We start from the raw sequence: 12039 nt of genomic DNA on the forward strand, positions 1-12039 counted from the left end.
CAGCAGCGGGGGCTGCGGGCGGTCGGGGCTCCGGGCCGGGGCGGCGGCGCCATCTTGTGCCCGGGGCCGGTGGGGAGGCCGGGGAGGGGGCCCCGGGGGGCGCAGGGGACGACGGGAACGGCCTGGAGTCTGAGGAACTGGAGCCTGGGGAGCTGCTGCTGGAGCCCGAGCCGGAGCCCGAGCCGAAGAGGAGCCGCCCCGGCCCCGCCCCCCCCCCGCCCCCCCGGGAGCTCCGGGCCCTGGGCCTGGTTCGGGAGCCCCCGGCAGCCAGGAGGAGGAGGAAGAACCGGGACTAGTCGAGGGTGACCCGGGGGACGGCGCCATTGAGGACCCGGAGCTTGAAGCTATCAAAGCTCGAGTCAGGGAGATGGAGGAAGAAGCTGAAAAGCTGAAGGAACTACAGAACGAGGTAGAGAAGCAGATGAATATGAGTCCACCTCCAGGCAATGCTGGCCCAGTGATCATGTCTGTTGAAGAGAAGATGGAGGCTGATGCCCGTTCCATTTATGTTGGCAATGTAGACTGTGGTGCAACAGCAGAAGAGCTGGAAGCTCACTTTCATGGCTGTGGTTGAGTCAATCGTGTTACCATACTCTGTGACAAATGTAGTGGCCATCCCAAAGGGTTTGCATATATAGAGTTCTCCGACAAAGAGTCAGTGAGGACTTCCCTGGCCTTAGATGAGTCCTTATTTAGAGGAAGACAAATCAAGGTGATCCCAAAACGAACCAACAGACCAGGCATCAGCACAACAGACCGGGGTTTCCCACGTGCCCGCTACCGTGCTCGGACTGCCGACTACAACAGTTCCCGCTCTCGATTCTACAGTGGTTTTAACCGCAGGCCCCGGGGTCGCGTCTACAGGGGCCGGGCTAGAGCGACATCATGGTATTCCCCTTACTAAAAAAAGTGTGTATTAGGAGGAGAGAGAGGAGAAAAAGAGGAAAGAAGGGAAAAAAAAGAATTAAAAAAAAAAGAAAAACAGAAGATGACCTTGATGGAAAAAAAATATTAAAAAAAAAAAAAAGATATACTGTGGAAGGAGGGAGAATCCCATAACTAACTGCTGAGGAGGGACCTGCTTTGGGGAGTAGGGGAAGGCCCAGGGAGTGGGGCAGGGGGCTGCTCATTCACTCTGGGGATTCGCCATGGACACTTCTCAACTGCGCAAGCTGTTCCCCATGTTTCCCTGCCCCACTTCACCCCCTTGGGGGCTGCTCAAGGGTAGGTGGGCATGGGTGGTAGGAGGTTTTTTTTTTTTTTTTACCCAGGGCTCTGGAAGGACACCAAACTGTTCTGCTTGTTACCTTCCCTCCATCTTCTCCCTGCCTTTCACAGTCCCTGCCTGCCTGCTCCTGTCCTGCCAGGTCTACCACCCACCCCACCCTCTTTCCGGCTCCCTGCCCCTCCAGATTGCCTGGTGATCTATTTTGTTTCCTTTTGTGTTTCTTTTTCTGTTTTGAGTGTCTTTCTTTGCAGGTTTCTGTAGCCGGAAGATCTCCGTTCCGCTCCCAGCGGCTCCAGTGTAAATTCCCCTTACCCCTGGGGAAATGCACTACCTTGTTTTGGGGGGTTTTGGGGTGTTTTTTGTTTTTCAGTTTTTTTTGTTTTGTTTTGTTTCCTTTGCCTTTTTTTCCCTTTTATTTGGAGGGAATGGGAGGAAGTGGGAACAGGGAGGTGGGAGGTGGATTTTGTTTATTTTTTTAGCTCATTTCCAGGGGGTGGGAATTTTTTTTTAAATGTGTCATGAATAAAGTTGTTTTTGAAAATAAAAAAAATATATTTAGCTGTAAGTGGACACAATACCTTTATTTTTATGTGCTGTTGAGGATCGAACCCAGTGCCTCACTTGTGCTAGGCAAGCGCTCTACCACTGAGCCACAGCCCAGCCCCACAAGTGGATATCACCTTTTCTTTCCGGATCAGGGGTGCTTTACCACTGAGTTGCATCCCCAGTCCTTTTTTTTTTTAAGACAGGTTTTGGGGGCTGGAGTTGTGGCTCAGCGGTAGAGCGCTCACCTAGCATGTGTGAGGCCCTGAGTTCGAGCCTCAGCACCACATATAAATAAATAAAATAAAGGTCCACTGATGTCACGTTCCTCACAACCAAAACACTCAGGGTCACTCCAGGGGAACTGGGCTGCCTGAAATAACCAAAGAGACAGAGATATCTTTTACTTTGAGGTCCTGTGACAGCTCCTCTGACCTTAAGGGTCCAAAGAAAGAGAGTGAACAAGTGCGTGCTGAACCCTTTTATTAAGGAGAAGCCATTCAAATGAAGCAAGGGGTCAGGTTTGGGGGGCGGGTTAAGTCTAGCTTCGTGATGTCTGCCGTCAACAGGTTGACTTACATCTAGGAAGGCCACACCCAAAGGCAGAGCAAGAGAAGGGGACACACAAAGGGCGTTTCCATGGAACATTCTATCCCAAACAGGGTAAAGGGGTAATATTACAAAGGAACAGGTGAGTGTAGCTCAATCCATGGGGTGACACATCTATGTCTGAAGATGCGTCCTCAACCTTCAGGACTGGGGCAATGTCCAGGTCACAAAAAGATGTAGTGACCAGTCAAAGCCTCTCCACTCAGGGAAGGAGAATGTGAATCAGAGTGGCCGCCTCCCACACACTGACAATAAAAAAAGGGGGGGTTTTGCTAAATTGCTGAGGCTAGTCTCAAACTGGCAATCCTCCTGCCTCAACTCCTGAATCACTGAGATTACAGGTGTGCAGACACCTATAACCCTAGTGACTGGGGAGGCTGGGGCAGGAGGACCACAAATTCAAGCCAGCCTCAGTAACTTAGTGAGACTGTCTCAAAATGAAAAGTAAAAAGGATTGGGAAGGTAGCTCAGTGGCAAGGTGCCTCTGGATTCCATCTCCAGTACCATAAATAAATAAATGTGTCCTTTCTCAACTGCGTGTCTTTAGCAACTTCACTGAAAATCACCTGATTATAGACATGTGAGTTTATTTCTAATTCCTCAGTTCTGTTCCACTGGTTTATGTGAGGTTTCTCTTTTTTATTTTTCTGTGGGGAATGGCGATTTAGGGTGCTGTACCACTGACCCACACCCCGGCCCTTTTTTATTTTTAATTTTTAGACAGGGTCTAAGTTGCTGAGGCTGGTCTCAAATTTGTGCTCCTTCTGCCTCAGCCTCCCCCGTAGCTGGGGTTACAGGTCTGAGCTCTATCAAGCTGGATGATACTACCGTCTCTGATCTGAGCACTGTGATCTCTCTGTAGGCCAGCTCATGAGAAGCCTCTTGCTTTGTTCTTTTTGCCCAAGATTGCTTTGGCCATTAGGAGTTTTTGTTATTGTTGTTCCACACAAATTATAATATTCTTTTCTCTATTTACACTACGTTCCGTGTGGAATGTAGATTCCCCTTACTACTTCAAGAGGAGTTTACTGATCCTGGGATCGCTTCTGGTAGCTTGGATGTTTTATTACCTTTACCACTTAACTGTGTGTTATCACAAAACTATAAGCACTTGGACCACATGAAAGTGTTCCTTATCACATACTCAAATCCTACAATACTTTTTTTTTTGCTTGATTTTACATTTTGCATCTACAGAGACCGATATTAAGAGAAATCTGAAAATTTAGCGTCAAGACTACATTTTGGCTGGGTGTGGTGGCCCAAGCCTGTAATCCCAGCAGCTCGGGTGGTTGAAGCAGGAGGATCATATGTTCAAAGCCTCAGCAATTTAGCAAGTCTCTAAGCAACTCAGTGAGACCCTGTCTCTAAATAAAATACAAAAAGGGGCTGGGGGTGTGTCTCAGTGGTTAAGTGCCCCTGGGTTCAATCCTCAGTACAAAAAAAAAAAAAAAAAAGCTACACTTTGTAGGCAATATGAAAAGTGATCTAGTCTTCCCTTACCCTTGTTTTGTATTCTGACAATCTACTTAAATATACTTACCTCATGCAACCCCTGTGGAAGATTTCTTTAAAAACTATTATATATGTTTTTTTTTGGGGGGGAGGGGTTGTACCAGGGATTGAACTCAGAAATACTCAACCACTGAGCCACATCCCCAACTCTATTTCATATTTATTTAGAGACTGGGTCTCACTGAGTTGCTTATAATCTCACCTTTGCTGAGGCTGGTTTTGAACTCATGATTCTCCTGCCTCACCCTCCCGAGCTGCTGGGATGCCCAGCATCATATAGTTTTTAATGGATAACTAAGTCTACATATTTTATTTATTTATTTATTTATTTTTTTTAAAGAGAGAGTGAGAGAGGGAGAGGGAGAGGGAGAGAGAGAGAGAGAGAGAGAGAGAGAGAGAGAGAGAGAGGGAGAGAATTTTTAATATTTATTTTTTAGTTCTCAGAGGACACAACATCTTTGTTGGTATGTGGTGCTGAGGATCGAACCCGGGCCGCACGCATGCCAGGCGAGCGCGCTACCGCTTGAGCCACATCCCCAGCCCCTAAGTCTACATATTTTAATGAACATAATTCATGGAAATCAATGTGTACTATAATAGAAAAAAGGATGGAATAACAAGAATTGTGAGACCACATCATACACATTACACAGAAGAGGAAGGCAATGATTTATTAGCAAGGAAAATAAAATAAACCTTTTTCTCTACTGACCCTCTTAACTACAGTTTTTCCCAAAAGGAGGAATGTGATATCCAGTTCCTGACACACAGACCAGCAATGGACAAAACATCCCTTTTCAATAGCTCATTAATGACAATTGATGACAATTAAATAGCTCATAAGTGCCAATTAAACAGTGTAAAACTGAATCTATCATATTGCAAATACAATTCACCCACCCATGTATCAAAATGCAAAGATAATAGGAAAAAAAAAACACCCCACCAAGTCCCTGTAAATTGCTTAAATTCTTACAGAAACATTTCATTTCATATGTTGTTGTTTTGGTACCAGGGAGTGAACCTAGGGTTGCTTAACCACTAAGTAACATCCTCAGCCCTTTTTTATATTTTACTTAGAGACAGGGTTTCACTGAGTTACTTAGAGCCTAAGTTGCTGGAGGCTGGCTTTGAAGTTGTGATCTTGCTGCCCCAGTCTCTAGAGCTGCTGGGATTACAGGTGTGTACCACCACACCCAGCTGAAACATTTCATTTAATGTTTCAAATTACTACATATCCAAGTTAAAAATGAGACACTGAAGAACAAAATATACTCAGAACTTTTGCATTTCTTTCTTGTAAATTCTTCATAGAATAAATACTTCAGTATTAATGAGGTTTTCTATATAACTTACATTTACAAAACTTCTCTCCAGTATGATTTCACATGACTTAAATTACTAGCTGACCTGGGAGGCTGAGACAGGAGGATCCCAAGTTCAAGGCCAACCTCAGCATTTAGTGAGATCCTGTCTCAAAAAATAGAAGGGTCGAGGATGTTCTCTGGTAAAGCATCCCTGGGTTCAATTCCCAGTGTAAAAACAAAACAAAACAACCAAACTTGTTAAAATGCATGGGGCCAGGTGGAGGACATCTGTAATCCCAGATATTCAAGGGAATGAGGAAGGAATATTGCAAGTTCAAGGCAGGCCTGGACAACTTGGTGAGATCCTATCTCAAAATTTAAAAAGTGCTTGGGACGTAGCTTAGTTGTGAAATGACTGGGTTGAAACCTTAGTACCCGCCCTCCAAAAATTTAAAAAAAAAATCCCACTTGGTAAAATGGAAAACTTTCCTTCACTTTTAAAAGGAAGTGCTTCAAAGCCATGTATAATCTTACATATATATTTAAAAAGATGTAGGATACCAGGTTTGACACATTGCATATATTCGTGGAGATTCTCACGACTGTGAATCTTTCATGGCTACAATTTGAACTGATGACAAGCCTTACTGCATTTTCACATCATAAGACATCTGTCCATTGGGCATTCCTTTCTCAGCTGAAGACTGCATGGCAGTGAAAGAATTCCCATGCTCCTCTCATAGGATTTCTCCAGTAGGAGTTATCTCATGAATTGGAAAGAAACTGAGAATTTGAAGGCTTTCACATATTCCTTGTATTTATAGCACTTGCCTCCATTCTGGGTTGCTCTCATATTTCAAACAACTAAAACTTTACCACACTCTTTATATTCTCAATGTTTTTCTTCAGTGAGTCCTTTCATGCCTTGGAAATGGAGAAACTTATAAGTTTACATTTGTAAGGCTCTTCTCCATTAGGTACTATCACATATCTTCCAATATTTGCAAAGGACTCAAACACTTTCCCATATTCTGTACATTCATATTTCTCATTCATATTTCTTTTATGTACTTGGAAAGTACTCAAGTAAGGCTTTGCCATGATGGTTCCCTCCATAGTGTAATCCTTTTATACACATGAAAAGAAAATGAGAAAACTCTTTCCCATGTGGCTTAACATAAATAGGGTTTCTCTTTCAGTATGGGTCCTTCTCATGGATTGGAACTGAACAAGCATTTGAACCCTTTCCCAAGTCCTTACATGCAAGGGTTTCTATCCAGTATGGGTCCTTTCATGGACTACAAAATATCAAGATTTTTTTTGAAAGCCTTCCTACATGGCTTACATTCATAGGGCTTCCCTCCAGTGTGAATCCTTTTATGTACAAGAATAAAAACTAGTGAAGGATTTTCTGTGCTGCTTACACACAAAGGGTTGCTCTCTAATGTGAATCCTTTTGGGTAGTTGAACTAAAACAAGTGGAAGTTTCCCACACTGCTTATATTCCTAGGGCTTCTCTCCATTGTGAGTCCTTTCATGGATTTGAAAAGAACTAGAACTTCTGAAGGCTTTCCCACATTCCTTACATTGCTAAGGTTTCTCTCCAGTGTGTGTCCTCTCATGCAATCGTAAAGAACTAAAATTGCAAAAGGCTTTCCCACATTGTTTACACTCATACGGTTTATCTCCAGTGTGAATTCTTTGGTGAACTCGAAAAGACCAAGAATCCTTGAAGGCTTTCCCACATTCATTACAGTCATAGGGTTTCTCCCCAGTGTGTGTCTTTTCATGGACACGGAAAGACCAAGAACTGGTATAAGCTTTCCCACACTGCTTACATTCACAGGGTTTCTCTCCAGTGTGAGTCCTTTCATGGATTCGAAAAGAACTAGAACTTCTGAAGGCTTTCCCACATTCCTTACACTGGTAGGGTTTTTCTCCAGTGTGCATCCTTTCATGCAATCATAAAGAATTACAATTGCGAAAGGCTTTCCTGCACTGCTTACATTCATAGGGTTTTTCTTTGCTGTGAGTCCTTTCATGGACTCAACAAGAAGAAGAAGCAACAAAGCCTTTCCCACATTGCTTACATTTATATGGTTTCTCTCCAGTGTGAGTCCTTTCATGGATTTGAAAGGAACTAGACCTTCCAAAGGATTTCCCACATTCCTTACATTGATAAGGTTTCTCTCCAGTGTGAGTCCTTTTATGCAACTGAAGAGGACTAAAATCGATGAAGGCTTTCCCACATTCCTTACATTCATAGGGTTTCTCTCCAGTGTGAATCCTTTCATGCACTCGAAGATACTTCACATCCTTGAAGGCTTTTCCACAGTGCTTACATTTATATGGTTTCTCTCCAGTGTGAGTCCTTTCATGGACTCGAATAGAACGAGAACTTCTGAAGGATTTCCCACATTCCTTACACTGATAAGGCTTTTCTCCAGTATGAGTCCTTTTGTGCAACCGAAGAGAACTACAATTGCTAAAGGTTTTTCCACATTCTTTACATTCATAAGGTTTCTCTCCAGTATGAGTCTTTTCATGGACATGAAAATACCAAGAATTGCTGTAGGCTTTCCCACACTGCTTACATTCATAGGGTTTCTTTCCAGTGTGAATCTATTCATGGATATGAAAAGAACTAGAAGTTCTGAAGCCTTTTCCACATTCCTTACACTCATAGGGTTTCTCTCCAGTGTGAATCCTTTCATGCACTTGTACATATCTCACATCTCTTAAAGCTTTCCCACATTGTTTACATTTATATGGTTTCTCTCCAGTGTGAATCCTTTCATGGACTCAAAAGAACTACAACTTCTGAAGAATTTCCCACATTCCTTACACTGATAAGGTTTTCTCTCATATGAATCCTTTCATGATTCAGAACTGATTTGGAAAATTTAAAAGCTTTCCCACAATATTTACATTTATAAGGTCCATGTCCAGTATGTTCTAACATGTCTCTTCCAACCTTTCCATGGGAATTGAACGCTTTCCCACAGCAGTGCTTACATTCATAGGGTTTCTCTCCAATGTTAGTCCTTTCATGACTCAGAGCTGACCTATGATAGTAAAAGGCTTTCCCACAAAATTTGCATTTGTTAGGTCCATCTCCAGTGTGCAATATCATGTGTCTTCTTTGACTTTTATGAGAAGCAAATGATTTCCCACATTCCTTACAATCATACAGCTTCTCTGCAATTTGAGTCCTTTCATATATTTGAAAGGAGTAGTGATCAGTAAATGCTTTCTCATATAGCTTACACTGATACTGTTTCCCCCCATATTCCTGAGTCTCATACAGTTTGTATCTGGTATCATGAACCATATATCTATTAAGGGATGAAAGACACATGAAGACTACTCCAGGCACACTGCAGTCATATGGCTTAACTCCATTAAAGCTTTGGTTCACATCAGGATTGAGAATATGGCTAAAGATTTCTCCACAGTGAAGATGCTCTTTACTTTCACAGGCTCGCTCTCCATTATTATTGCTGTGAAAGAGGAGAACTACATTACTGTTGGTTTGTAATATTAACAATTCTACCTTCACTATTATAAACTGGACAGATGTTTTTACTATTATTAGAGGAAGTGTAGGTTTTCTGCACTGTCCAAACTCTGTGAAAGTGAATGGACTGAATGCTTTGTAGGAGAGTTTGACCAAATTATTCAACAATATAGTGATTTTCATATAGGGAATTCCTATTATTGTTTCTGATTTGCAAAAACATTTACATCACATTTAAATACACATTTTGGTAAAAATTTTTTTTATCAGTAAGTTTAAAGCTGAACTTTTTTTGTTGTTGTTTGCTTATTTTAAAAATTTATTGGCATACTACACTTCTCTCATATAATATCTCCTGAGACCACAATGGTATGAAACTAGAAATCAGTAAAAGGAAGAATCTTGGAAATTTCACAAATATACAGCAACTAAATAACATACTCCTGAACAATCCATGGATCAAGGAAAAAGGTAAAAGGGAAATGAAAATATCTTTAGACAAAGATGGAAACATAATGAACATCTGAAACTCATGGAATGAAGCCAAAGCAGCTCTTCAATGGATGCATAAAACAATAAATGCCAACTTGAAAAAATAAGAAAAAGCCCATATATAGTCAAATATTATGGATCAAAAAACTAGAAAGAAGAGAACAAGGTAAATGCAAAAGGAGCAGAAGGAAGGATACAATGAAGACCAAAATAATAAATCTAAATCAAACAAAGACCAGAAAAGATAGAGATAGAATCAGTAATGGTGAGAGTTGCTTTTATAAAAAACAAAAACAAACAAACAAACATAAAAACCCCAAGGTGCTCTGGGAAAATGAGAAGATTCAAGTAAATAAAATAATAAAATAATAATAAAATGAAACCAGTCCAATAGACACCTCATAATTTTTTTAAGTTTATATGTGACTATTAGAAACAAATACATGCCCACCAATTGGATACCCAAGAGGAAAGGAATAAATTCCTAGAAATACACAATCTATCAAGAATGAGTCAGGAAAAACTAGAAAGCCTAAACAGACCATATACAACAAGAAACACTGAATAAGTAAACAAAAATCTACAAAGAAAGAGAAGCGCAAAGCCAGATGGATTCCAGGCTGAATTTAAACAAGCACTCCAAGAATTGATACTGAAGTTCTTCCCCAACATAGCACTAGGTGTAGTATTTCCAAAAACGTTTTAGGAGATCAGCATCCTAGTGATACCAAAGCCAAAGATATGAAAGAGGAGAAAACTGCAGGTCAAGGTGAGAAACACAAAGAAAGTCAATGAGCAGTGGCCCACACCTATAATCCCTGCAACTCAGGAGACTGAGCAGGAGGCAATTTCCAGGACAGCTTCAGCAACTTTGACAGACCCTGCCTCAAAAAAATTTAAAACAAAAACAAACAACAACAACAAAAAAAAACCCTGAGAATGTAGCTCAATGGTAAGGGCCCCTGGGATCAAGTTCCACTACAATAATAATAATAATAATAATAATAATAATAATAATAACAACAACAACAACAACTTAAAATAAATTTACCCAAGGATGTGAAACATCTATAGAATGAAAGCTATAAAACACTGAGGAAAAAATTTATAAATAAATAAAAAGCTAACTTGTATTCATGGATCAGGAAAATGAGTATTAAAATGTCCATACCACCCAAAACAATACATATTCAACTAGATCCTGATAAAAATCATAAATTCCACACAAAAATAGGAAATACAATACTAAAAAGTATTCAGAATCACAAAATACCCTAAACAACACAAAAAAAAATTCTGAGATGAATAAAGTTGAATTACTACCTTCCTATCACAAAAGCATTTTACCAAGTTATAATAATCAAGATGGTATTATACTTGTTTAAAAAAAGACACACAGTTGAGGCTGGAGTTGTAGCTCAATGGTAGAGCCCTTGCCTAGAATATGTGAGGTACTGAGTTTGATTCTCAGCACCATGTATAAATAAACTAATAAAATAAAGGTCCATCAACAACTAAAACAAGACACACAGCAGTCTAGTGGAATACAACACAGGGTCCAGAAATAGATCAGAACATATACTATCAACTAAGTTTGACCATAGCACCAAGAAGACACAAAGACAGCCTCCTCAAAGAGTACAGGAGAAGTGCCTTTCCACAAGCTGAAGAATGAAACTGAACCCCTATCTTACACAGTACACAAAATGAATTGAAAAATGGTCAAAACAATGAAAACTTATTATAAAGCAACCAGAAGAGAGAACTTGGGAGAAAGTGCCTGGACAATGACTTGCATTGATTTTGTAGATACTACACCAAAAGCTCAGGTCACAAAAGCAAAACATAAATAAAAGGAGTTACATTAAATTAAAAACCTTCTGCTTCTGTCAAGCAACTACATGAAAACAGCATCTACCAATTTAGGAACAAAACATTTAAAGCCATAATTAAGAAGTTATGTCTCTGTCCATTTTCTCTTACTGTCATAAAATACAGAAGTTGGGTTAGAAAAAGCGGCTTGGAAGTCCAGACGCCATTGTGCCACTAATCTGATGAGGGTCTATTGGCTGAATCATCACATATCATATGTCGTCACATGGTGGGAGAGCAATATGTGAGAGAAAGTGTGGAGAGAGGCATGAAAGAGAAGTGATGGGCATATGCAAAGGGCAAGACATGCAGGGTGCGATGGTGCACACCTATGATCCCGGAGGCTTGGGAGGCTGAGGTAGGAGAATCACAAGTTCCAGGCCAGTATGAAAAGGTGCTCCATGTCACAAATCATCAAGGAAATGGAAAGCAAACCCACTGTGAGATACCACCTCACACCTATTAGAATGGCTATTATAAGCTGAAAAGATAACCAACATTGGGGAAGATATGGAGTAAAGGAAACCTTATACATTGTTGTCAATGTACGTTGGTGCAGCCATTATGGAACACAATAGAAAGTTTTGTTAAGAAAAAACTAAAACTGTCACATAACTCAGCAATGCCGTTTTAAGGCATATACCCAAAGGAAATGAAATCAGCACCTTATAAAGACGTCTGCACCTCCACATGCATTGCAGCATCATTCACAACAGCCACGCTATGAAAACAAGCGTGAGGATCTCCTTAAGGAGATCCTTCCCTTGGCCACTGCAGGGATGAAATGACAGCACAGTATGCTAAGTGAAGTAAGCCAGACGCTGAAGGACAAGTTTGCATGACCTCACTTACATGGGAAATAGGTCAAGTACACCAAGATAGAGAATAGAAGAGTAGTTACCAGGGCCAGGAGCTGAGGGGAGACAATGGGAAGATGAAGAGCAGAGGACCAAAAA

The 12039-nt window shown here is 41.0% G+C and overlaps 1 pseudogene across 1 annotated transcript; it reads left to right on the plus strand.

The window, feature by feature from the left end:
• LOC308644622 (polyadenylate-binding protein 2-like) lies at nucleotides 1-971 on the plus strand (annotated as a pseudogene). The gene has a single exon. The product of its transcript is annotated as a polyadenylate-binding protein 2-like (transcript).
• Nucleotides 972-12039: the final 11068 nt, after the last annotated feature.

The sequence above is a fragment of the Spermophilus citellus genome (assembly GCF_964194105.1).
Source record: "Spermophilus citellus genome assembly, chromosome: 3".
NCBI lineage: Eukaryota > Metazoa > Chordata > Mammalia > Rodentia > Sciuridae > Spermophilus > Spermophilus citellus.